The 24,789-nt window shown below is 48.9% G+C and overlaps 1 long non-coding RNA gene across 1 annotated transcript; it reads right to left on the reverse strand.

Moving 5' to 3' along the window:
* Positions 1-18,244: 18,244 nt before the first annotated feature.
* LOC128112254 (uncharacterized) lies at positions 18,245-22,901 on the reverse strand. The gene is made up of 2 exons (XR_008218925.1): positions 19,888-22,901; positions 18,245-18,495 (listed from the first exon to the last, which is right to left on the reverse strand). It is a non-coding gene; the product is annotated as an uncharacterized LOC128112254 (long non-coding RNA).
* Between the last annotated feature and the right edge of the window lie 1,888 nt (positions 22,902-24,789).

Consider the following 24,789-nt stretch of genomic DNA (forward strand, 5'->3'; position numbering starts at 1 on the left):
AATCCTTGGCTGAAAAACCAGGAGAGCTTAAGGCTAAATTAAGGCTAAAGAGTCTTTTCTTGTCCTGAGGCCGGAGGTTCAGGGAGGCATTTCTCACAGCTGCCTAGAGGACAGGGGTCCCTTCCCTCCTCTTCTCCCTGCCCTGCTTTGCTCCCTTCAGTACCAGACTCCTGTCTTCTGGACCATTCTCCAAAATCACTGTCCTGTGGGAAAGTCCTCGCCTCGGGCTTTCCAGGCGGAAGCCCAGCCGAGACCTGGGTGTGGCAGTGGCTCTTGGATTACCCTCTCTGTGAATCAGATTCAGAAGGAAATTTGAAAAAATGCTGAAATGGGTGACCATAGGCATCAGGTCTCCAGCCAGCCCTAACTGGCCCACAAGTGTCTGACTATCTCATGGGAACCATAGAAAGATCCCTAAGTGTTATTAAGCCTCAGGAACATCTTTGGGCAGGTGAGATTGTGGGGAGACACTGAGAACAAAACCAAAGAAAACATTTTCGTAATTATTCTCCAATCGAGAAATCCTTCGAGCCATCCACATTGCTTCTTGATCTAAGTATAAATTAACTGCAGGTAATGCTGGGCTATCCCAGAGGAAGTGTGAGTCCTACTCTCAAAGGCCTGTGTCTGCCTGGAGATAAAGGCAGAGCTGAGCCGGATGGCTGCCTTTCCTCCATCATGGCCTCTCCTCGGAAGGTGGGCTGGACCAGGTGGGGTAAGTGTCTGGCTGTTAAGGATTCATAACTTTTCCAGTAGGCGGGACATCCGCCGATGCCCATTGTTGGGTTCCCCTCAGATTCCCAGGTCTGTTTGAACAAGTCTCCGGGGCTGTTCCCAAGACAGTGTGTGTTGAGAACTCAGTCTTTGGCCCTCTCTTTTGCAACTTGGTTAATGCGCTTTGGGACCTTTGCTGCTGATTCCTATTTTCATCCATGGACTGAGCCCGAGAAACAAAAGATCACTTGAGCTGGGAGGTGAGAATCAAAGACGCGGGAATGGTGTGGACAGCCCCTTGGTTCGCAGTTCCTCAGACCTTGGAAGTTCACAGTTCCGGAATGCATGCCGTTTCCTTTCCTAAGAGTGGCAGTCTGGTTCCTAGATTGGCAGCTGGCTCACAAGACGCATTAAATCCTGAGTTCAGCTGAGATGCTGCTGTGTCACAGTGAAAAGGAGCAGGCCACGCTGCTCTGGGGGAATTAATAACCAGAATTAATAATCATTTATCAAAACAGGATAAAACAGAAATGGCAACACCATAAAGGAGGTAGTCAGACGAAAGGATGAGCTGGGATGTGGGAAGTTCCTGAGACTCTGACGTCTGTAGCGCTGTCTTCAGAGCCTCATGATTCTGGTTTCTGTAAGCATCTTACTAAGTATGGACCTGGACTATCACCTTCTTTTCTGAGGGCAAATTTCCCACCATCAGTGGGTGAAGAATTCCGAGACAAGCTGGCAAGCGTTGAAAAGAAAGTTCTAAGACTAAGGGAATTCAAGAGAATATGAGCATGTCTGTTTATTATCACAAGCATGGGCAGAGGGAGAGTGAAACTGAGCTCTGAGGGGTTAGATGGGTTCAGAATTCTCCCTGACATCAGCAGAAGCAAGGAAGGAAGTTAGATAATCACCAGCCAGTGGCTGGGTCAGGTGGGCTGCTGGCCCTGGACCCTTTGTATCGGCCCACCCATGCCCGTGGTCCCATTCTGTGCCCTCTTGTCATCCTCAGGGATGGTCATCTGACCAAAGGCCTTGCCTGTGATCAGGGATGGTCTAATGAGCTGAGCTGATCCCGCTCTCTTCCTTCCTAGAGATGGGATCTGAAGAATACTCAAAGCACTGTTCAAGCCAAGAGGGGAAGGGTGTATGCGCTGACTTTCTGTTACTGTAATAAAATGCCTGAGATGAGGCAGTGAAGGACAAGGTTGACTTTGCTCATGGCATCAGAGGTTTTCATTCATGGACACTTGGACCTGTTGTTTGGGGCATGTGATGGCCTGATACAGGATAGTGCAAGAGGCTGGGAGAAAGCAGGAGAGAGGGGGTCAGGCTCCCAACATCCCCTTCAAGAGTACACTTTCAGAAAACTATCTTCCTTACGTTAGACTTTAGTTCTTAAAGGTCCCATCACCTTTCAGTAATGTGACAGGCCGATGACCATGCTTGTAACCCATAGGACTTGGGAGGACATCTCCAAACCACAGTAGGAAAGGCGTAGGGATGGCCTCTGAGTACCACACACATTCACAAATAAGAGCTCACTAGCTGTTTCCTGGGGTGGTGTGCACATCCCCTTTGCTTTTGTGATACATTGATCCAGCCTTTTCTGGTTTGGTATAATACAGATTATAAGAGCTGACAGCTGAGCGGCTGGACTCAGAGAAGCAAGGTAGCCTTAATAGAATTAATTAATTGAATAAGATTGCCCAACAAATGGCTCCATTATACCCAAGAGGGCCTGTGACTTAATTACTGATGTCATTTATCTTTCTATTTGTACCTCAACAATAAGTGACTTGTTTCTCATTAACACTGGGTCATCTTCCAAAAGGAAGAAAACAGGCTGAAAAATCTCAGGACCTGGGTGGGGGAGGTGCTGTCTTTGTTTCCTAGCTCGTTATCCTGGGAAATCATAACAGGCTCTGCTAATTAGAAGGGCACCAAGCATCCAACTCCTGTCCAGTCTCTGAAAGAAACCCCGCTGGGGACTCGCCCTTCTCATGGGAAGAAAAGGGATGTCTAAAGGAAAGAGGTGTCCTTCCTTACTCTGTGGCTGGAAGGGCTGAGGCTGTCTCAGGCAGTGGCCTGTGTGTGATGGATGTGGTGTCTGCAGAGGCCGGCCTAATCCAAGTCTTAGGAAATGGTCTGTGGTGCTCCGCTGTGCCTGGGAGAAAAGGAACCAATTAACAGAGAGCAGGTGTGAAGAGGACCCGACTTGATCTGGCCAAATTAATTGCTCAAATTAGACTTGTGTTTGGTAACTGGAAACAGTGAATTAACTCCAGCCGGATACAGCTAATCCCTAGCTGGTCAGTGACTGTGTAGAAAACACACTGGACTTTGGGAGAACACAAACAAAGCTTTGCAGCAATGGTAAAAACACATCCTTGCCTGGGAGAGGCCACTGAAGCCACAGATGGTGGCCTAAGCCCTGGCTGAGGCCCGTGGAAACCACAGAACTGTTAATAGGGGCCCCTTCCACTCTCAAAGGCACCCCAGTTTGAACATACATTAAATGGTTACTCTGTGCCGATTTTAGTCTTTTACCAAAAGAGTGGTGTTGCAGGATCGATCCCTGGCATCTGTGAAGGGGACTTTTCTCATTTCATTCCTGTTCCTGTGATGAAACACCCCGACCCAAAGCAACTTAGGAAACGAGGAGTCTATTTTACCTCGCAATTCCAGTCATCATCCATGATTGTGGGGAGGTTGAAATAGTTTAAAAGCAGGAACAACTACTGTGGAGAGCACAGGGAGAGTGAGTGCGTGTGTGCCTACTAATTCACTTACTGCCTCAGTTCTTCAACAGTCCAAGACCCATACCCAGGGAATGGTGCCGCCCAGGGAATGATGCCGCCCACAGTGGACCGCATCTTCCCACATCTGTTAATATAATCAAGACAGTCTCTCGCAGGCATGTCCACAGACAACCCTAACCCAGACACTCACCCATGGAGTCAGACTGTATTACTCTAGATTGTGTCAAGTGGACAAAACTAATGATTACTGACTTTAATTGGAAATAGATGATCCACTGTAGATGATCCATTTAGGATGAGGTCTTTGGGTAGGCCTGACCTGAGGAAATAGGAACTCAGAGACTTAAGGGAAAACACCATAGCAACCTGAAGACTGGTGATGCTTTGAAGAGCCAAAGAATGCTAGTGAACCACCAGGATGCAGGGGAGGGGCCTGGAACAGGTTGTCACTCGGGTCCAACCATGTTATCACCTTGACCTCAACTTCTGACCCACGGGACTGAGAGTAAAATGCCCATTGTCTAAGCCGGCCTGTCCAAGGTGCTTTGTAACAGCAGCCTCTGCGAACATATCCAGGTGGCTTCTGGTTTCAGAGTGTCCGATAGCATGCTGATTACTCTGCGTTTGGACCTTGACAGTACTGGGCCACCTTGGTGACGATGACCGACTGATGACTGACATTGGGGCTGGGGAAGATGCTGACCAGCAGATAGACAGGAATGTGTCACGTCCCTGGTGCTGGGCTCTGGGAAAACGGCAGTGTAGGCATCTCGAGGTGCCAGCAGCCTGGTGGAGGGGTGGGTTGTACAGGTGGCCTTGTGCTCACGTCATTAATAATGCGTGTGTCTCAGTGTCTCCCTCCACCATCCTCTGGGGCAGTACACTCCGGGGGAGCACTCTGAGCTGGGACGAGAGGTTGCAGCTTCCCCTGGAGGGACAGGTCAGCAAGGTCTACCTGGATTTTGAGAGACAGAAGAAAGAAAAGGAAGACGTGGTGGTCCAGGGCACAGGGAGCCTGGCTTCACTCGGGGTCATCCAGCTGCGGGGGTGCAGAAGGCGGCTGTGTAGGCTGTACGGTTTCCCCATCTCCTCTCACGCTTCACAGCCTCAACCATCAAAAGGCTAGAGCCTGCAAATCACACATCAGACCTGAAGCAAGGGCAGTGGAGACAGACTGGAGGACTCCTGAGTCAGAGTCGGGGTCAAGAGCAGGGACATGAGGGTCCAGCCACCCGAGACCAAAGCCGCCACTTCTGACGGGAGGAGGCCAGGGCAGCAGAGGCTCCTTGGGGGAGAATCCAAAGAAAAAAAAAACACACATGGTGCCCTAGAAGGGAGAGAGCGGGACAGGAGAAACTAAAAATGTGAAGCCTTGGTTCAGAAGGGAGCCATCTTGATCCATCTTGGCCAGTCTCCCTGGCCAAGAGTTTCCGTGCAGTTGGGCATGAAGAGGTCATGAGTTACACCCCAGTCTGTAGAGCTGTACCTTTAGAGATCAGCTCTGGCACTTCCTAGGCACAGACCAGAGGAAGGGGGCAGCGCTGAGGTTTTCAAGGTCGGTTTCTCGGGTGGGTACTGACTTCACACGGTTTCTCTTCTCAACTGGCCTCTACTGACTTCAGATAACTGTGTCTGGTGGGCCCAGGACAAAGTACTTTAGTGAGATAAAACTGGGCTCTGATTTTGTCGGCACAGCACGTATTATGTAAGTGCACAGGTCTGTGTCTCAAAATGAAAAATAACAATAATTAAGGTTCCTGTAGCTTCCTTCTGTCCAAACCAGTCTTGAAAAAACCACTTTTGGAAGATTGTTCATGTCAGCAAATTAGAAACATATGGGTTTAATTTCTTCAAGATGCACCAGGTGGGGGGGGGGGGAGGGCAGAGAGAGAGGGGGCAGTGGGACTTGGCAGCCAACGTCTTAGGATTTGCCAAACCCCAAATATCTTGTACTATGAGAGACGTTGTACTGTCTCCACGGTGTTGTCTGCGTAGCCCAGCCGCGCCTGCCTTACTGTGTTCATCTAGAATTTTCCCTAACTGTATGCTGCTCTTCAGGTCCATTTAAGCTACCAGAAGAACAATGTTCACACCGCCCACGTGCTGTAACGGGACTTGGAAGAGGGACCCATACGGCACTGAGGTGTCAGGATTGCTTAGTCTTGTCTGGATCAACAGGGCATCTCTTCAGCTTGCCACCTCATGGTGGTGGTAGGAGAGCAGGGTGGGATGTGAGATCCAGAAAAATTTTGCAAGAAAGACTGTGAGATTAACATATGAAAGATACCAGCTGGCAGAGCGGAATGCCAGAAGAGGCCAACGGGTAACAGATAGGATGTGCAGGAAAAGCCCATGGTGCACAAACACAGGGCAATGTAGGCACTACGCAAGGCACCTGGAATAGTTACAAACCCTTTGGGCATGGTGCCATTGCACTGATAACCTCCTCTTTGCTCTAGCCACTGTCTAGAAGTTACTCTTTCTTCATAAACTGATGCTTTCTGCTGCTATCTATGTTTCTCTGCCTCATTTTTTTGTTTTGAGATAGAAGAACCTGGAAATCCCATCAGGTGCTGACTGGACCTCGTGCTCACTGCTGACATCACCCTGCAGGTCTTCAGACTGGTCAGCCTCCATGGTTTTACGAGGCAATCCATTCCTTATCATAAACCTCTTTATATGTACTAGAAAAATCTCGCTTTATTTGTTGACTGATGTAAAGTCCAAGGCCATACAGTGTGTGAAGACTCTTGCCCAAGTGCTCCAGGTAAAAGTTCAACCCATTTACTTCCAAGTCTGCATTGCAAGGCCAGCCCTGGCTTAGGGCTCAGAAACAGTTCAAATACACACACACACACACACACACACACACACACACACACACACACACACACACCCCCTATATACCCCCACATGCACACACACCCCACACAATACACCTATACATGCCATACACATTTCCACAAAAACATGCATACATACCCCATGCAATACGTCCATACACACTACACACATACACACACACACATACACACAGACACACCCCACACACATGCACACACACACGTGCACACCCCCCCCACACACAATACACCTATACATAACACACACACACACACACACACACACACACACACACACACACACACACACACACACCTCTCTGGAAGGCTGGGGACAAAATGATCTGTTTTCATCTATAACATGTCCTGACTATGAGTAAACAGTCCTGTTCCTTGGCAGTGAGTGGAGGATTGGTGAAATCATGTTTGTGTGTCTTCTCCTATGCTTGTCAAGGGGTCTGCAATCTGGAAGGAGGCTGCTAGAGCCTTCTGCTGCTGCTTACAAGGGAGGAAATTCTCTGTGCGCCTCAGCAGCCACAAGATTGACGTGTCATCCTCCGATTTTCCCCTTTCTCCACCCTCCCGCTTGGGACTTGTGTGGTAAAGCACCTGTCGTCATAGCTTACAGGAACGGTATGTTTGCGTTTGGAGAAGTTTCCTTTTGAGTCATGCAAGCTTCCCTTGTTTCTCAGGAGCCAACAAATTGGTAGTGACAGAGGAAGGCTGGGACTGATGGTACGATGCTGTGGGATGTTCTGTATGCTGTGAATATGTGTTGCTCTGATTGGTTGATAAATAAAACGCTGATTGGCCAGTAGCCAGGCAGGAAGTATAGGCAGGGCAAGCAGAGAGGAGAATTCTGGGAAAAGGAAGGCTGACTCAGGAGATGCCAGCCCACCAGGGAGTAGAATACAGGTAAAGCCATGGAAAAGCATGGCAACATATAGATTAACAGAAATGGGCTGAGTGTAAGTGTAAGAGCTAGTCAGTAGTTAGCCTGAACTAATGGCCAAGCAGTTTTAATTAATATTAAGCCTCTGTGCGTTCATTTGAGTCTGAGCAGTTGTGGGTCTGCGGGACAGCAGGACCGTGGGAGCCGGGTGGGACCAGGGAACCCTCAGCTACAGTATGAAGATGGACGGAGTGGCAGGTGGAATGTGGCATCCACAAGCAGGAGGTCCTTGCTTTGAATGAAAGATGTATCGCAAGGATGGAGTTGAGGCTGAGACTCTTGACCGAGGATGGGATTCAGTTTGGCCAAGGGACTGAAAATGCTCTTGTCCTTTAAGAATGTGTTTAATTGATATCTAGTGATGGCACACACTTGTGGGGTACAGTGATGCGATATCTAGTGATTACACACACTTGTGGGGTACAGTGATGCTTCCATGCCTATTTGCGTTGTCTAACGATCAATCGGGTCAAGGTACTGAGCGTAGCCCTTGTCCTTGGAAGGCAAACCTCTACTTTTCCCAACCCCTTAGTCTCAGAACTATATCATTTTCAAAGAGTTAGTTCTGTGGCTTCATGTTGTGAACTAGTCACTTGTGAGCAAGAGCAAAGAAAATATCATTTTCCCTTTTAAAAGCAGGTCTTGACACCGTCTGCCCGCAGCCAGGAGCCTGTGCCCTCTCTAATGGCCGCACACTAAAGCCTCACTCTTTTGTCGCTGATGGTCGAATGAGCTTTTGCAAGCAGAGTTGAACAAGAAATGGCTTTATCTTTATCCCCCACTTACAGGCCAGATTGGCTCATACATGCAGGACAATGGGCTTGGGGTTGAGGAGGAAAATGGAGCTTAGACATTTGCTCTGGGGAGAGAAATGGAGCCTAGAACTCCATTCATTCCTCTGGCCTTTGTGATGGGTATCAATACTGCGGCAGCTTAGGCTTAATTACTTGCTGAGGGGCAAGCAGGGCTACTGTTTCTCCGCGTTGTCACTGAGGCTGTCTCCCTCCTGAGGCTGTGGTATCAGCAGTGTTGGATGTCATCCCCTAGTGGCTAGGAGCCTTTGACGGCATGGCATCACCAGGGGACACATAGCATCCTAAAATCTTCCCAGGTAGGTTCTTCAGAGATGCAGCCAGGGTTGAACTGGAGACATGAAAACTATTCTCTGGCTATGTTTGCAGAGACTTTCGGGTCTCTGTCTGTCACTGCGGCTGACTCTGTGACATTTGCAGGTGTGAACAAAGAGCTTCACCTGACCGATTACACCCTGGGAGATGGGAGGTCATTGTTGCTGGCTCTGTTGCTAGGGAAACGGTCACCATAAGCTAAGCCCACAGGCAGGTGCATATGCACACACACATTCCTGTCTTCTGTGTTGAAAGCCCCTCGCACTGGCTACCTGGTTGGGTGTGTGAGGGATGTAGTTGAAGAAGCAGTTGCCTAATGACCTCATCTTCTAATCTGTTCAATTGTTCATCGCCACAGTCTGGGTCCCATTCAGCGAAACGGTGCATTGGTGCACTGGTTACACAACGTCATTCTAGCAGCTCTGGAGGCTGGGGATGGAGGACTGCAAGTGTGAGGCCAACCTGGCAACTTAATAAGACCTACCTTTTTTTAAAAAAAGTATTTAATTTACTCAGTATTATTAAAAACTCTTACATTCTATGAAGCTTAGGGCCTTTCTAAACTCTATAAATGACACGTCCTTCTTCAACCAAACAAAAATGTCCTAATTTTGGTGGCCCATTACAAAAGGACAAAGGATGTAATTTCTTTATTATTATTATGATTATTGTGTGTGACCATGTGTGTCTGTGTGTGGCTATAGGTGGAGGCAAGCACACACCACAGCACTGTAGCAATCAAGGACAGCTTTGGCAGAGTTAGTTTGTTTTGAGGCAGGGTCTCTCTTGTCTCTGCTGTGGTGAGCTGGTCTTTGAGCTTCTGCCTCGTCCCATGATGGGAGTTCTGGGATTACAGGCTCTCGCCACCACATCTGGCTCTGTTAATGTGATTCCAAGGGCTGAACTCAGGTTGGCAGCCTTACAGGTGACTGTTGGACTCAGCAGGGGATGCACGGGGACATAGGGAACTGATCTGCTGCCTCTGTTCACATAGAGACCTTCTTCCATCAACCCAAGTTCAGAATCTTCCAGAGTAAAAAGGGGACTTTATTTGGGATCTTGGAGGCTGCTGTTTAGGGAACCTGGCCTGAGATAGTTCCAGATCACTGTTCTGAAGACAGCACAGAAAACTAGAGCAAACTGCAGTATTATTCCGGTAGAGGAGCAAACAGTATTGTTCTGTCACGGAGCGGTAAAAGCTCTTCCGTGGAGAAACTTCTGTTGGAGATGAGAACCGATGCAGGTGACTGGGGCTGGGCTGTTGATAGATTAGTTATTTAGTTATGTAGTTCATTACCTATTTTGTTTATTTTTTGAGACAGGATCTTATGTAGGCCAGCTGGCCTTAAACTTATCACGTAGTGGAAGATGAACTTAAGCTTGTGGTTCTCCTGCCTCCATAGCTCCAGGAGCTGGGATTGAAAGCATGGACCTAACTTTACAGAAGACCCATACCCTTGGGGCACTGGGGCCATAGCTCAGTAGGTAAAGATATTGCCTTATGTCTTAGTGCTTTAGTTAGGGTTTCTGTTGCTGTGAAGAGACACCGTGACCACGGCAGCTCTAACAAGGAAAACATTTAACTGGGGTTTGCTCATAGTTTAGAGCTTTAGTGCATTAATGGCGTGGCAGGAAGCATGAGGGCACTCAGACAAGATCGTTCTGGAGAGGTAGCTGAGAGTTCTACATCTGGATTGGCAGGCAGGAGGAAGAGAGAGACACTGGGCGTGGCTTGAACATTTGGAATCTCAAAGCCCACCCTCAGTAACACACTTCCTCCAGCAAGGCCACACCTACTCCAACAAGGCCACACCTCCTAATAGTGCCACTCCCTATGGGCTAGTCAGTGCATCCTAACAGTGTGTTTCAGAGAGACCCCAGCTCACTGGTCTAGTCAGTGCATCCTAACAGTGAGTTTCAGGCCAGTAAGAGATTATGTCTCAATACAAAACAAACAAAAATCAGACAGTGCCTGAGGAATGACACAGGAGTTCATCCTCTGACCTCTACATGCACAAACACACATACACAGAGTGAGAGACAGAGAGACAGAGAGTGAGAGACAGATACACAGAGAGAGAACACACACACAGAGTAAGAAACAGAGACAAAGAGACAGAGTGAGAGACAGAGAGATATATACAGAGAGAGATAGAGACAAAGAGAGACAGAGAGAGAAAGAGATACACAGAGAGCATGCACGCGCACACACACACAGAGAATGCATATACTTGGGGTTGGTAAACTGACTGACACACAACAATGGAGACTGGACTCTGAAGTCCTGGCACTCACATAAAATCCAGGGGTGGTGACCCGTGTCTGAGACCCCCGTGTTAGGGATGTGGATAGAAGGATCCTTGAGGTTTGCTGCCCACCTCTTCAGAATTGGTGAACTCCAGTTTCAGTGAGAGATCTTGTCTCCAACACTAAGGTGAAGATTGAAATCAACAGAGGGAGATATCCAGCATCAACTGTTGGCCTCCCCTCATGTTCCAGATGTGCACGCTGACATGTGTGTCCCCACATGAACATGTTCACATGCACATACAATGAATGAATGAATGATGCATATGAATGTGCATCAGACAGGGGTCCAACAGCCTTGGAGATGCATGTGGGGTCTCCAGCATAGTTTCAGCTCCAGGTGCTGCCCTCAGGGTGAAGGTAACCAGGTCCACTGTCCTCAGCAGCAGCTGGAGTTCTGCGTAAGCCCTGCCTCTTCACACCTCCCCTAACTCCTTTTTGAAAAAGCTCATTCAATATTACTTCATCCTGATTTTTTCCTTTTGTTTTCACATCTCAAGGTGAGGAAATTTTCCTCCTCACCCTCTACCCCAGCCCCATGGCCCTGGCACAAGATCCTGGGCTAGACTGTGTTCCTGGGGTCAGGAGTCTCAGGGCAGGAAATCTGGAAAAAGTGTGGCTCAGTCTTTTTCTGTTACTCCAAGAGAATACTCGAGACTGGGTAATTTATATTATAGAATATAGAGATTTCTTTCTTCCTGACCTGGGGGCTGGGGAGTCTGAGATTGAGAGCATTTGTCTGGTGAGAGCAGATATGCCTGAGAAGAAAGCAAGAGAGGCACCCCAATACTGCATCCTGTGATGACTACATTCTCCATTCATGGCGACAGAGCCTTAGCAACCACAAAGCCTCCACACTTGTGATGGCGATTAAGTTTCCAACCCATGAATGTTGGGGGACACATTTAAACCTTAGCATTGTACCTGGGACCAACTCTCTGGATGCCCCCCCCAATCCTCTGAGACCCCCACGGTGCCCTCCACCACTCTGCTCTGGACCCCTCCTTCCCTGCTTCTCTCTGCTCACCTTCCAGGCTTCTGACGTAATCCCACCAGGGAATTCAGCTTCTGCAAACTCCCGGAAAGCTCTCTCAACTGCTCAAATCCGAGGCAAGTTTGGAGGTGGTTACTGGTGGAAGCTGTACAGGTTGGGAAAAAAGGGGACCCAGACCCTAGTTAATATTGGAGCAGCAGACCTCCACTCCAGGCTTTCTCCAGGTAACCATGGTTCTCCCAACCCACCAGAGACACCCAGGTTCTGCCTGGACTGTCCAGTCTCCTTGTCTGCGTGGACCACAGCAGTAGGGATGCTTAACACACTTTGGACAGTCCGAGGCTGCCCGTATCTTTAGGCTCTCCCAGCCCACGCAGAAGTCTTGGGCGGAACAAGCAGAACTGAGTCAATCTGTCTGTAGCCTCAGTCCATGGCTAGAGAGTAGGCTTTGGGAGCCAGTCCACACCAGGGCGTTTACTGACCCTCCTCTGTGGGCAGGCTGCTCCTCAGGGCATCAGGGCTCACTCCGCTGTCTAGACATAGTCTGCTTTATAACTGAGGTAGGAGTCATCAAGAAAAGCCCAAAAGGAACCAGGGCAAGGGAAGACTAGAAACCACTCCGGCTGTAGGCTACAATGTAGCAAAACAAAACAGGCACAAAATGAACAACACCAACAGCCCCAGTCTCCAAATGCACTGCATAAAGAATGCCGACCTGGCGGTGGTGGCGCACACCTTTGATCCCAGCACTTGGGAGGCAGAGCCAGGCAGATCTCTGTGAGTTCGAGGCCAGCCTGGGCTACAAAGTGAGTACTAGGAAAGGCACAAAGCTACACAGAGAAACCCTGTCTCGAAAAACAAACAAACAAACAAACAAACAAAAAGAATCAGAACTCTCATAGCCAGGGTCCTAGAGCTTTGATACTCCCAGGTCTCTAGCCCACTTTGTTCTCAGAGTGCCTTTTTCTTTTTTCTTTCTTGATAAATGTCTCTATTTCTGTCACTGTCCCTGCCCCCCCCCTTTTTTTGTCCTGGCATGCAGAATCCAGGAAATCTCAGCCAGAGCCCCTGGATTCTGAACTGTGCCTATGACATAATGGAACCACGTTGGTGATGGCATGCCCAGAAACGACTCCAGTCAGCATGTGGACCTGCAGCACCTGCGTCATTTGAGAGCTCCTTACCTGTGACTGCTGCATCAGAGCGTGTATTTTAACAGTATCTTAGCATGGTTCCGGGGCACACACATCACACTATAGTAAATCAAATATTTTTAAACCATTAAAGAAAATCATGAAAATTTTGCTTTTTCAGTCAGCAAAGCCTAAAAAACAAGAAAGCACCGTAACCATGTGTGTGTTAGCAGGTCCTTTTGCATTGGACACTGTGGGTGAGTGCAAATGAGTGCATTTCTAAAGGAATACTTATACGAGAAGTCTCAGGACACTGCGGCTCCTTAAAGGTTCAATTTCCTCTCAAGGACTAGATGCTGAGGGAACCTTAGGATGTGAGAAGCTTTGGGGAAAGGATTTCCATGGCAACCGGTCAGCACTTTCAAATCTTTCCCCTTTTACTCACAGACCCTTGGATTTGCAGCAGGAGGGGATGAAGCTTTGGCTAAACGTGTTTTCTGGATTCTTGGCAGTTGGGACTGGGCAAAGGGATGCCCACAAAAGCAAACAGGGAGACCACACAGGAAAACACTTTAGGGGAGACTCGGGGCAGCGTCTCTTTGACTCCAATGTCAGCACTGCGTCCTTCCACGCATTTCCTCATATCAGAGAAGGAAAAACTTTCATTTATTTACGTCTCCGTCTCTTAGGAACTTGATATTTGTAGCTGAACACCACTCCTGACCCATAGACAGCCCAAATGTCCAAACCAGGGACTTGGTTATCAATAAATTATCACTTATAGACAGGATGAAACACTAGACAGCATTAAAGAATCATGCGGTTTCAAATTATGCCCCCTAGAGGAGCCTCTCCTTCATATCAGTCTTCCATGTGCTCCTGGCACACAGCAGAGCTGTCCTGGGGTAGCTAGAGGATGAGCACTCACCATCTCCCTCCACTCTGCAGTTTACTCTCTTTTTCAGGGATGCCCCAGCACCTTCACGGGTTCAAGAATTTGGTGCAGCTACAGCAATAGTTTGAAAATGACCCTTAAAATTGTCTCTTTGTGTGCAAAAAACCCACACTCATATGCTATTGTTAAAGCAAAGGGCTCACTAATCAAACTGTAGCAGAGGAGGTGGCACTTTTATATTAAAATGTCGCATATAAATATAATGTTTCCAGGTGTTCTAGAATGCCGTCCTTGGAGAATACCAGCCATTTCCAGCTCATTCAGTGCAGCCGTGGCTACCTCCACATGGCAGGAAAAAGACCCTGCAGTCGATATTCCTTCTAGACATCTGTTGTCTCCATACTCCCCCTCCCTTACAGCCTAGAGTTTCCATTTCATGGACTCAGTTTCCCAGCTTCCAACCCCACTTCCTCCCACCTAAACACACACATTTAATACAAATGAGAGAGAACGTTAGGCTACTATCCAGACTATGTAAAGATTTTCAAAATTTAGACAACAAGATTGCCAGTCAATAAATGGGCCAAATGAACTGACAGGCAGTTTTTAAAAGAAGAGATACAAAAAGCAACAACTGTTTTTAAAGGTGTTCAACATTCTTAGCCAGCAGAGAAATGCACACCTACGCTTCTACCCAATTCTTTGTCCCCCTGACTTCCTCCTTTGGGAATGTATTCCTGCTCAACAAATCTGTTCAGTGTGCTTGCTGTTATCCATGTGTTCCAAAGTTCTTCTGGGACACAGGAACCTACGGCCCCTCCAGAGGTGCCTGCTGAACAGCTGTAATTGTAGATACTAAAAAATAGCCAGGACTTTAAGATTTAGTGGTAATTCTCAAATGGCCAGACTGCCATTCTTAAAATTCTCCTGTTGTTGTTTTTAATTAAACATCCTACAATATGTATCTGTTATTATGTGAGAAGAATAGACACCCCTGAGGTTAGTCCTGCTCCTAACCTTTGGATACACTCACTCACTCGGCATCTCTCACTCCGAGCTTCTCGCCATCCACGGTGAAGTGTTAGTCTGTGTCTGTGAGATGTGTGGACGTGGGAGAGAGGAGGGCGCAGCAATGTACCATACACACAAAACATTTCAGGTAGATTAAGAGCACTTGCTGCTCTTGCAGAGGACCCAGGTTCGCTTCTCAGCGCCCCCCCCCCCCCCCCCCCCCGTCAGATGGCTCTCAGCTCCCTGTGGATCCAATGCCCTCCTCTGGCTTCTGCAGGCACCCACTCACTCATATGTGCACATACACAGAGACATACACACACACACATACTAAAATCTTGAAAATTTTTCAGGTAAACCAGTTAGCTCAGTGGTTGAGGGTTTGCTTAACACGTGGGTGGTCCAGGATTCCATTCTCAGCAGTGTACGCACATGCACACGCACACTCACAACTGTGGTATCAGATGGTGTCAGGAGAGGACGTTTCTTTCTCTTGTGGAATCCCAGCACCTGTACAGTCTTCCTATGTGTGGGTTCCCATTCTTACCTTAAACCAACTGTAGAATAAAAACATGTGGGGGAGGAAATTACATCCACACTGAACAGGTACTGGCTTTTCTTGTCACCAGACTCTAAACAACACAATATAACAATGATTTTCATGGTGTTTACATTGTTCTAGGTACTCTAAAGTAACCTGAAGGTGGTTGAGAGTATATGGCAGGGTTGATGAGATGGCTTAACAGTTAAGAGCACTTTCTGGTCTTCCAGGGGACCAGCGTTTGGTTCCCAGCACCCATATCAGATGGCTCAACGATTGCTTCTAACTCCAGCTCCAAAGGATCTGCTGGCCTCAGTGAGCATCCACACCCATGAGGCATACTCACTCACATGCAAATACATCTCTAAAGTGTAGGGGGAGATGTGACAGGTTCTATGCAAGGACCATGCCACCTTATATAAAGAATGTGAGCATTGTGTATTTTGGTATCCTAGGATACCAGAACCAGTTTGTAGTGGGTGGACCACATGCATGTTTGGAAGACTGCAGAGTCTGAAGTCTGGTGGTGCCTCCCTACCAAACCATTCTGTTTTTCTGGGATGTTGGTGACTAGTTTTTCCAGAAATACCTGCTCACTAGACTCTTCACTCTGGTGGCAGCTAACTTTGGGGATATAGGCTGACCGTGTGTGTGTGTGTGTGTGTGTGTGTGTGTGTGTGTGTGTGTACGCGCACGCATGCGCATGTGCTGTACCACAGACCCTCCAACTGTGGCACACCTCAGCATTGTGGGATAATCTTTTTGTACACTGAGAAGATGTATCTTTGCCAAGATGCCCTCTGATTGGTTTAATAAAGAGCTGAATGACCAACAGCTAGGCTGGAAAGAATAGGTGGGACTTCTGGGGGGAGAGAGGAACCAGAGATGAACTTAGGTGCACGGGAAATGCCAGCGCCAGCGAGACCCAGAACAAGCCAGACATGGGAGAGGCAAAAGCCACACGGCAAGATGTAGATTAATAGAAACAGGTTAATTTGAGGTGTTTTTGTGGTTTTTTTTGTTTTTTGTTTTGTTGAGACAGGGTTTCTCTGTGTAGTTTTGGTGCCTGTCCTGGATCTCACTCTGTAGACCAGGCTGGCCTCCAACTCACAGAGATTCGCCTGCCTCTGCCTCCTGAGTGCTGGGATCAAAGGCTTAATTGGAGTTTTAAGAGCTAGTCAAGAACAAGTCTAAGCTTTCATAATTAACGATAAGTTTCTGTGTCATTAGTGGTGGGCTGGTGGTTCAAAGACAGTCCGATGGGAAAGCATACCGCACCTGAGTTCTCATCCTAGCACACCGTGAAAAGGCAGATCAGCGCAGGTCCAGCAAAGTTGGTGGGATGGTTGGATGGGCGTGGATATTACAAAGGATGTGGGTGGTTTCAGATGGGAAACAGGAAACGCCAGAGTCTTGTCAAATTCTTCCTCCTCCTTGCTGCCAAGGGCTGTCAGCCCTGGGTTGATTTACAGGAGGCTTACTCTCCTGAGAGGATTCTCACCTCAGGCACAGAGGAGCCAGCAGATGGGGGACACCTGCACCCAGGGTTTCTATTTCAGAGCAGAACTTGTTGTGGCTTCGAAGGATGCCACTCCCTTGCCACCACAGATGCCACCTTGAGAACGTCACTCTCCATTACAAGGGACAAAACTTCAGAGTCCCTTTTCTGCTGTCAGAATAAAGAATATTCTTGGTGTGCCTTGTGGGAAATCACAAATGTCAACATTACCCCCACTTTTGAGCCACTCATATCTTGGGATGGTGACCTGGGGGGCAGCTCTTGCTTGCTCTATATTCAGGCCATTCCTTCAGACCACCTGTCCTTCCTGACACTGTCCCCTGGGCCAGCATTTCCCTGTCCCTGTTTGACCATGCAGAGCTCTGGATTGCTTTGTATCACTTCCAAGCAGCTCCGTTGGGCTTTAGAGACTCTTGGTGGCCCTTTTCTTCATCACTCCAATATCCCACAGCAGAGCACGGGCCCCTCCACTTCTCTTGATCACTTGTCTCCCTCTCTATGGCAGTTGATGCTTGTTGAGCACAAGTTCCATTGCTGGTGCACGTGAGCGCACACACACACACACACAGGCTTACTCAATAGGTTTTTTTTAATAATCCCCATTGGTTGGGTGAGCCTTGGTTAGGTTAGCCTTGGCTTGAGACCCTCCACTTCCCATGTGGAAGATGGCAGACCCAGGACACACACCAGTCCTGGCAGCTTGGCTCCTGGTCCAAGCCGCCTGCCCTAGAGCTGTTCTAAGGATTCTGTGTTGAACATTTGAAAGACACGATCCTGTCATCCACAGCTTCCACTGGTTCCCATGGTGCCTCAAAGCCCTGCAGGAAGGGCTGGGGAGCACTGGGGAGCACTGCCGAGCCCAGGGTTAGACAAGAGAAAGCCTCCAGCCCTTTTGCAGCCTTCTGTCTTCCTAGTCAGGGAACTTGGGGCAGTCCCACGCTCCACTGCACCTGGTGCTGAGTGGGCCCCGGGGTTGCCCGAATGCTTTGGAAAAAGCATTTTCCCCCTTGCTAGAAAATAATGTGGCGGGGATGAGCAGGCAGGCTTTTCACTTGTTCAATCTTCTCTATGTAGGTGATTCTATTTTGTCTTCAGGCGTGTATTTGTCTTATTAGCGTCATTAAAAATGGTTTGAAGTGCTGGGGAGATGGTTCAGCTGTTAAAGCCCTTGAAAGTGCGAGGACTCTAGGTCCAGGTCCCTAGAAACCCTAACTAATTCCGGGTGTTCATGGTGGTCCACCTGGAATTCCAGCCCGGGCAGGTGGAGGTGGGGGAGCCCCAGGGTCAGCTGGCTAGCAAGACTAGCATGTGGGGAGCACTGGGTTTGGTTGAGAGACCCTGCCTCCACGCATAAAGTGGAAGAGTAACAAGGCAAGTGAGGAGTCCTGGTGTCTGTCTCCAGCCTCCACATACACCACACAAAAATTTTATTACGAGAAATCCACGGAATCTGCTTAAAGAGTGAAGGAATTTATTAGGGAGGAAAATTCACTACAGCACAGGAGATTTATCACAGGGCCCTAGAGGGCGGAGTTACAGCCCACACTGTTCTTCAGCCTGTCTCAGCATCCAAGTCCACCAGGGAAAGAGTAGAGTAGTCTTAAGGGTAGTCCTGAGTCATACCCCAGGGGCAGATACTTCAAGGTCACAGGTAGGACATCTCTAGGGGCAGTGCTTCAAGGTCACAGAACAGCTATCCACTACAAAATTTTAAATATAAAACAAAATTTGTTTTATTAAGAGGAAATCAGGCCAATAGTGGAGCACACCTTTAATCCCAGCACTCGGGAGGCAGAGCCAGGCGGATCTCTGTGAGTTCGAGGCCAGCCTGGTCTATGGAGCGAGATCCAGGACAGGCACCAAAACTACACAGAAACCCCGCCTCGAAAAAAAACCAAAAATCAAACAAACAAACAAGCAAGCAAAAAAACAAACAAACAAACAAACAAGCAAGCAAAAAAAGGAAATCCACCTGACATAAAATCAAGCACTTTACAGTAGCAGCAGTCTATAATGCTGGGAAGCCATCAGCTTTCTCATGGATGCTGTAGACACCAGGTGGTTGTACACACCCCCTACCTCAGCTTCGGCAACCTCGGCTGTGCTAGTCTTTATGGACTGACTCAGCATGCACACGTCACTGTGTGGCCTATATCTACATCTGCCTTTCCCACCTGACACGTTTTCCAGGGTCAGCATGGTGTGACATGCCAGCATGCCCTTCCTTTCCAGGGCTGAATAATACCCAGTATATAGGAACCCACTTTGTTTATCCAGCGGTGGACGCTTGGGTTGTGAACTCTGTCGGTCTGCTCTAGACAGCCCTGGCAAGTTCTGGCCCCAAAGGATGAGACGGGTCAGAGAATAATTCTACATTTAACTTTTCGAGCAACCTATTATTAGCCTTGTTTTTAAAGCAAAGGGCTCAAAAGAAACCTCGAGGCGTCCAAGGTCACGTAACACACGAGTCGCCCCCACTCAGGAGCCAGGGCTTACCTAGCTGTCACAGAGTTCGTTCATTCATTCACCCAGCAACCATTTCCAGTTAGCCAAAGGTAGCCACTAGGGTGGGTTTAACAACTCAGGAGAAACAAAACAAGCTGTTTTAAAGCTGTAGCAGACCAGGCTCCCACACAAATTCCTTTAATTAGGCCGGTGTGAGCGCGCTGATTGGACAGAGCAGACGTCTCCTGTCTTACAGTCGGTGCAGGGATTTCTCTCGTTTGACAGAAGCAAAGAGACCACTTCCTGTCCCCACCGCCCTTCACCGCTTTTCTCCATGGACCAGGAATGGGTTCCCATTTCCAACACTGGTACTGACCTGATCCGCCAAATGGGATCTACTGATGGCAACGTGTTTAATGGATTAAATAAGGCCAAGAAGAGGGAACACGGGTCTGGGGTCAGGCCAGAGGAGGGGGGACGGGGATTGAGCAGAGGGGAGCCCCCCTCCCTCCTCCCCATCCCCGGGTCTGGCGACAGAGGCGGTGGCTGGGGACCAGCAACCTCGCTCCCGCCTCCCCTCGGACCCCGCCCACCCGGCCCAAGCAGAACCTCTCCGGAGTCCACTGTGCGTGGCTGGCTGAGCTCACCTCTGCACCCACGCAGCGACGCCACCGAGCTCCGCCAATGGGATGCGGCTCTGCGGGTCTGCCCACCGGTGGAAAATTCCAAGCGCCTGCTGCCGCAGCCCCTAGGGGAGCGGAGCGCTGCATCGCCGGGCACCCGCCCGCCCAGCCTGGCCTGATTGTTGATTTACAACCCAAACTGCTGCGCTCTTCCATGTCTGCGACAGCAGCTTTGTGCGCAAAAATCCATGAGAAACCCGAGGTGTGCGTCACTGTGGGGTGGGTGGGAGGGATGCTGGTGGCTTTCCCCTTGTGTGTGTTACACACTCTGATTCTCACCTTGCCCACTTAAGCTATAAATCCTGCTTGAGATTGCCAGCCCCCACCCCACACACCCCCTCAAACTCCTGGATGGGACTGGGCACTTTGGTGTATATAGTGGGGATAAAGGACCGGGCGTCTTCTTTGATCCTCCCACCCTGGGACAACGGTGGTGTCTAGAAAGAAGGATCGAATTGATGAAGATGTGAGATAACAATGCAAGCCACTGACCCAGTGAGACAGTGTTGTAATTCAGACAGGCGCGGAAAATTCCAGAGCCAGTGAGAAGGGACATGCCGGTTTGTCCTGAGCAGAGCGAGGATGGGGACAGGGGTGTGTGGGGCCCAGGAGACTGGGAGCCTGCCCTGGGAAGAAGGGGAGGTACCAGACCTCTAGGGCACATGTGAATTATGTCAACCATGGCCATTATTTTAAGAGTCCAGGACCTGGTTCTGCCCTTCATACCTGGAGACCACCCGGAAAGCAGGAACCCTTGTTCCAGGCGCTGCTGCCCAGAGGGAAGAGCAAGGGTTTCTTTCTGGAAGGGGGTGGAAGGGCAGAGGATGACAGCTATCTGTATAAGATGTGGGGGAGAAAAACAAGGAGGAAAATACAGGCGTTGTTTCTTGGAGCAAAGTAAAAATGTCTCAGGAAGAACAGATGCGCAGAGGAGAAGGAGATAAATACTCACAAGCAACCCCAAAGCCCCGAGGTGGGGACCCAGGTTCCGAACCTAGGACAAAAACAGGTGCTTCAGCAGGCGCAGGGCGGTGATGTCAAACGCACAGGAGGCCTCAGCCCTCCAAACCTCCTGTGCATCCCCTCTCCTCTCCATGGCAACAGAGAAACTAGAACCCCAGTTCCCCCTCCCCAAAGGCAGTCATAAAACCTAGAAATAGGAATCCAATCGTCCTTCCATCTGTTCTGGTAAAATCTAGCCATAAATCTCCGACCTACGGAGTCTGAGAGTGGGTCCTAAAATCTCCTCCCGGAGGGGTTCACATGATTCCTAGACAGGCAGGAAGGAAGGGTCAGGACAGGACTTGTGCTCAGGGTTCATCCTCAATAGGTTTTCTGTCCGTGCACAGTGGCATTTCTACATGGACGTCCGCTCTTTATTGAGAAGATCAAAAAATAAAAATAAAAATGGAGTTGGCAGGCATTGTTAATAAGGTCTCAGACAGGTCCACAGCAGAACTTTTGAACTGGGCAGCAACCCTGCCTACTCTTGATCCCATTTGAGCTTGGGAACATTGTTTACCCCTTCTGCCCAGCAGATAAACGTTTGCTTTGCTCTTAATTAGGTTGGTTTTATCCTACGATGACAAGATTAAGCTTACAAATACAGTTTTTTTGTGAATCAGCTCTTCATTTATGTTGTAGTTTGAGTGAGAAATGTCCCCGTAGGTTCGTGTTTGATCACGTGATCCCAGCTGATGGTGCTGTGCGGGGAAAGTCACGGAACCTTTGGGATGTGCATCCTTGCTGGAGCAGGGAGTGAGCAGGGGCAGCCTTGAGATTTTATAACTCAGTCCCACCCCTTGTTCTCTCTTTTCTTCCTGGAGAGGAGGCCCTGTGATCAGCTGGCTTCCTGCTCAGCCTGCCTGCTGCCGTGTTTTCCTTGCTGCGATGGACTCTGCCCCCTGAACGATAAGCCAAAGTTACTTAAGTCCCTGAAGCGGCTTTTCTCATGTCCTGTAGAACTGTGATGAAATAAATCTTTTACATTGGTTCTTGCCAGCCTTCCTTAGTTATCCTTATATCAGTAAACGAAGCCCAACCCAGTTCCGACGGTGACCCAGTGAACGTGCTGGGACCTCACCTCTCGGACTCTTGGTTTTCACCTCTGTGGGGTCAGAATTCTTTTCACTCCTGTCTCATATACCAACCAAGGTCATCTGCGAGACTAAAATCAAATGAAGCTCCTTCTATGGCAGTGCAGAGAAGTATGTGGGGGGTGAATTTTACTCAACGCAAACAACGCGTAATGGGTGCCATTTCAGTTGAGTTAAAGAAACGACAACAACAAAGTTAACCAATCAGCGCTTGTTTTTATGCATCCAGCACATATCTGTTAGGCTCCCCTGTGTCGGGCATTGGGGAGGTGGGTGATATCACGCAGTAGGAAAACTGTGGTGTGTTTAAGGCAGGCAAGTGAGGCAGAAAAAAAAGAAAAAAGAAGGAAGGGGGAGGTGGGACATGGGAGAGTGGGGACAGTTTTTAATAGTGTGAGGAGGAAGGCCTTGTGGGGAAGGTGTTCTTTGAGCAGAGACCCAGTGTTCTGGTTTCATTCTGTCGCTGTGAAAAAACTTCCTGACCAAAAGTGGCTTAGAGGAGGAAGGAGTTATTTGGCTGACACTCCCAGGCCACCGTCCATTATTAGAGGAGAAGTTGAAGCAGAAACTTAAAATATCACATGCACAGTCCAGAGTAGAGAGAGGACAAATGGATGGACCCTTGCTTTACCTGGCTTTCCCCTGTCTTATATTGCTCAGGATCCCCTGCCTAGGGAATGGTGCCACCCACAGTGGGCTAGCTCTTCCTACATCAATCAGTAATCCACACAGTCCCTCAGAGACATGCTCATAGGCCAACCATATTTAGAAAATTTCTCACCAGAGGCTCTCAGATGGTTCTAGGTTGTGGCAAGTTGAAAACTAACCACCACACTCAATGAGGAGGCAAGGTGCTGCGCCCCATGGATTTTGAGGGGAGGAAGAGTTCAGGTGTGGAATGTATGCTGACGAATGGGTCTGAGGTGGGTGGGTGGGGGGGCCTCCTTCTTGTTGGAGGAACAAGGTGAGTGTCGTTCCTGGGGAAACCAAGCGTAATGGTCCCGCCAAGGATGAGCATCTACGAAAAAGACACTTTGACCTTTGCTTTGATGGTCTGAGTATTGAGACAAAGGACCCAAGAGATTCCTTGGAATCTCAAGGTAGGAGAAGGGAAATGTTGAGTCCTGGTGTCGGCCAGCCAAAGGAGGAGCTTGTTTCTAGAAGGGAGTCCTCACAACTGTGGCAACTTGTCACCACTCTGCAGAAGATCCTGAGAATGACAGGTTGGGTGGGGAGGCCCACACTTTGGCCAGGACTTCTTTGTTACGGATGCTTCTCCACTTCTACCTTAAAGATTTATTTACTTCCACATGTGTGTGTTGCCTGCTTGTTTGTGTGTGCATGCGTGCTGGGTGTCCTCTGAGGCCGGAAGAAGGCATCGGATCATCTGGAACTGAATGGGGTCCTCTGCAAGAGCAGCAAGTTCTCCTAACGGTTGAGGGCGGTCGCTGGGCTTCTTTGTGTGTTCCTCTTCCCGTCTGGCCACACTGCGTCGCCGCTATTCCCCTTTCTTTCCCTTCTAACTTGTTGTTGTTGATGGGTTTCGTTCCCATTCACTGTGTCCTTAACTGGCCTGTTGAAGTTGGGCGTGTGGCTGAGCTAGCTTGTCAGAGCTACCAGTGCCTTCGTTCTGACCCTAACAAATCTCATGACACGAGCAGGTATTTGTCAAAGGCTTGTGATGGTTTCCAAGGGGGGGGGGGTTGCTGGAACATGGCTTCTCAACCTATGGGTCACGACCCCCCTCAATAGCCCTTTTGGGGGTTGCACGTTAGAGGCTTAAAGCTTGTCGATTAGATATCCTATATATCAGATATTTACATTACAATTCATAGCAGTTACGAATTGTTCAATTCATAATTGCAGTTATGAAGCAGCAATGAAAATAATTTTATGGTTGGGGGTCACCACAGCATGTGGAACTGTATTAAATGGTCTCAGCGTTAGGAAGGTTGAGAAGCGCTGTGCCGGAGACTCTGAGACCAAGAGGAGCTATGAAGCAGTGGATCCAAGGAGACCAGAAGCAATTAGGGACCAGTATGCGATCATTTCATCACTGCCCTCTCTTTGTGGAGGAGACTTGAAAGCAGAGGGAATCCTGGAGCTTGTGAAGCTCTGGAATGCTCCAGGTTGTGCTGGAATCATACGAGATGCTCAGTGGTTATTTGCGGACAGGCAGTGGCTCAAGTCGAGGGAGTGGACAGCACATTGTGACTAAATAAGTCCTTCTCCGCCGAGGCCCAGAGAGTCCCGGCGTGCCCTGAGCCAGTGTTGTCCGTTGCCTGCTCATAGCTTGAGCTGCTGTGTATGGCCCTCTAGCCACAGGGTCATTAAAAGGCCTACTGGAGATGTAAACAAGTCTGCTGGTTGCATTATGGCATGCCTTCCCCGGGAAGTTAAAATAAAACAAAAACAAAACCAGACTCCAGTATCCAGACCTCGTTCTGTCCTAGACCAGTTAAGGCGCCTAGGGCCTGAGGACAGCCACCACATACTTCAAAAGCCAGTTTCCTTTGCAATGCCTTCCTTGGTCAGGTGATCCTAAACTTTTTCTTTCAAGTCTGCCAGGCAGTGAGGGAGCTCAGGGATAGGGAAACTAGAAGACAATTGGAAATTCCTATAAAGCTTGGCCACCCAGACTGGCCAGTCCTGGGCTGCTTCTTAGCCTTTCTAGGGCACAAGCAATGGGAGAGGTCCCCCCGCAGGTTGCCTCTTTATCTTAGGAATCAGAGGTTCCCTCCTATCCCTGCACTTCAGGTTCTAAGATAAT

This window comes from Peromyscus californicus, unplaced genomic scaffold, assembly GCF_007827085.1.
Source record: "Peromyscus californicus insignis strain IS unplaced genomic scaffold, ASM782708v3 Scaffold_16__1_contigs__length_79575227, whole genome shotgun sequence".
Classification (NCBI taxonomy): domain Eukaryota; kingdom Metazoa; phylum Chordata; class Mammalia; order Rodentia; family Cricetidae; genus Peromyscus; species Peromyscus californicus.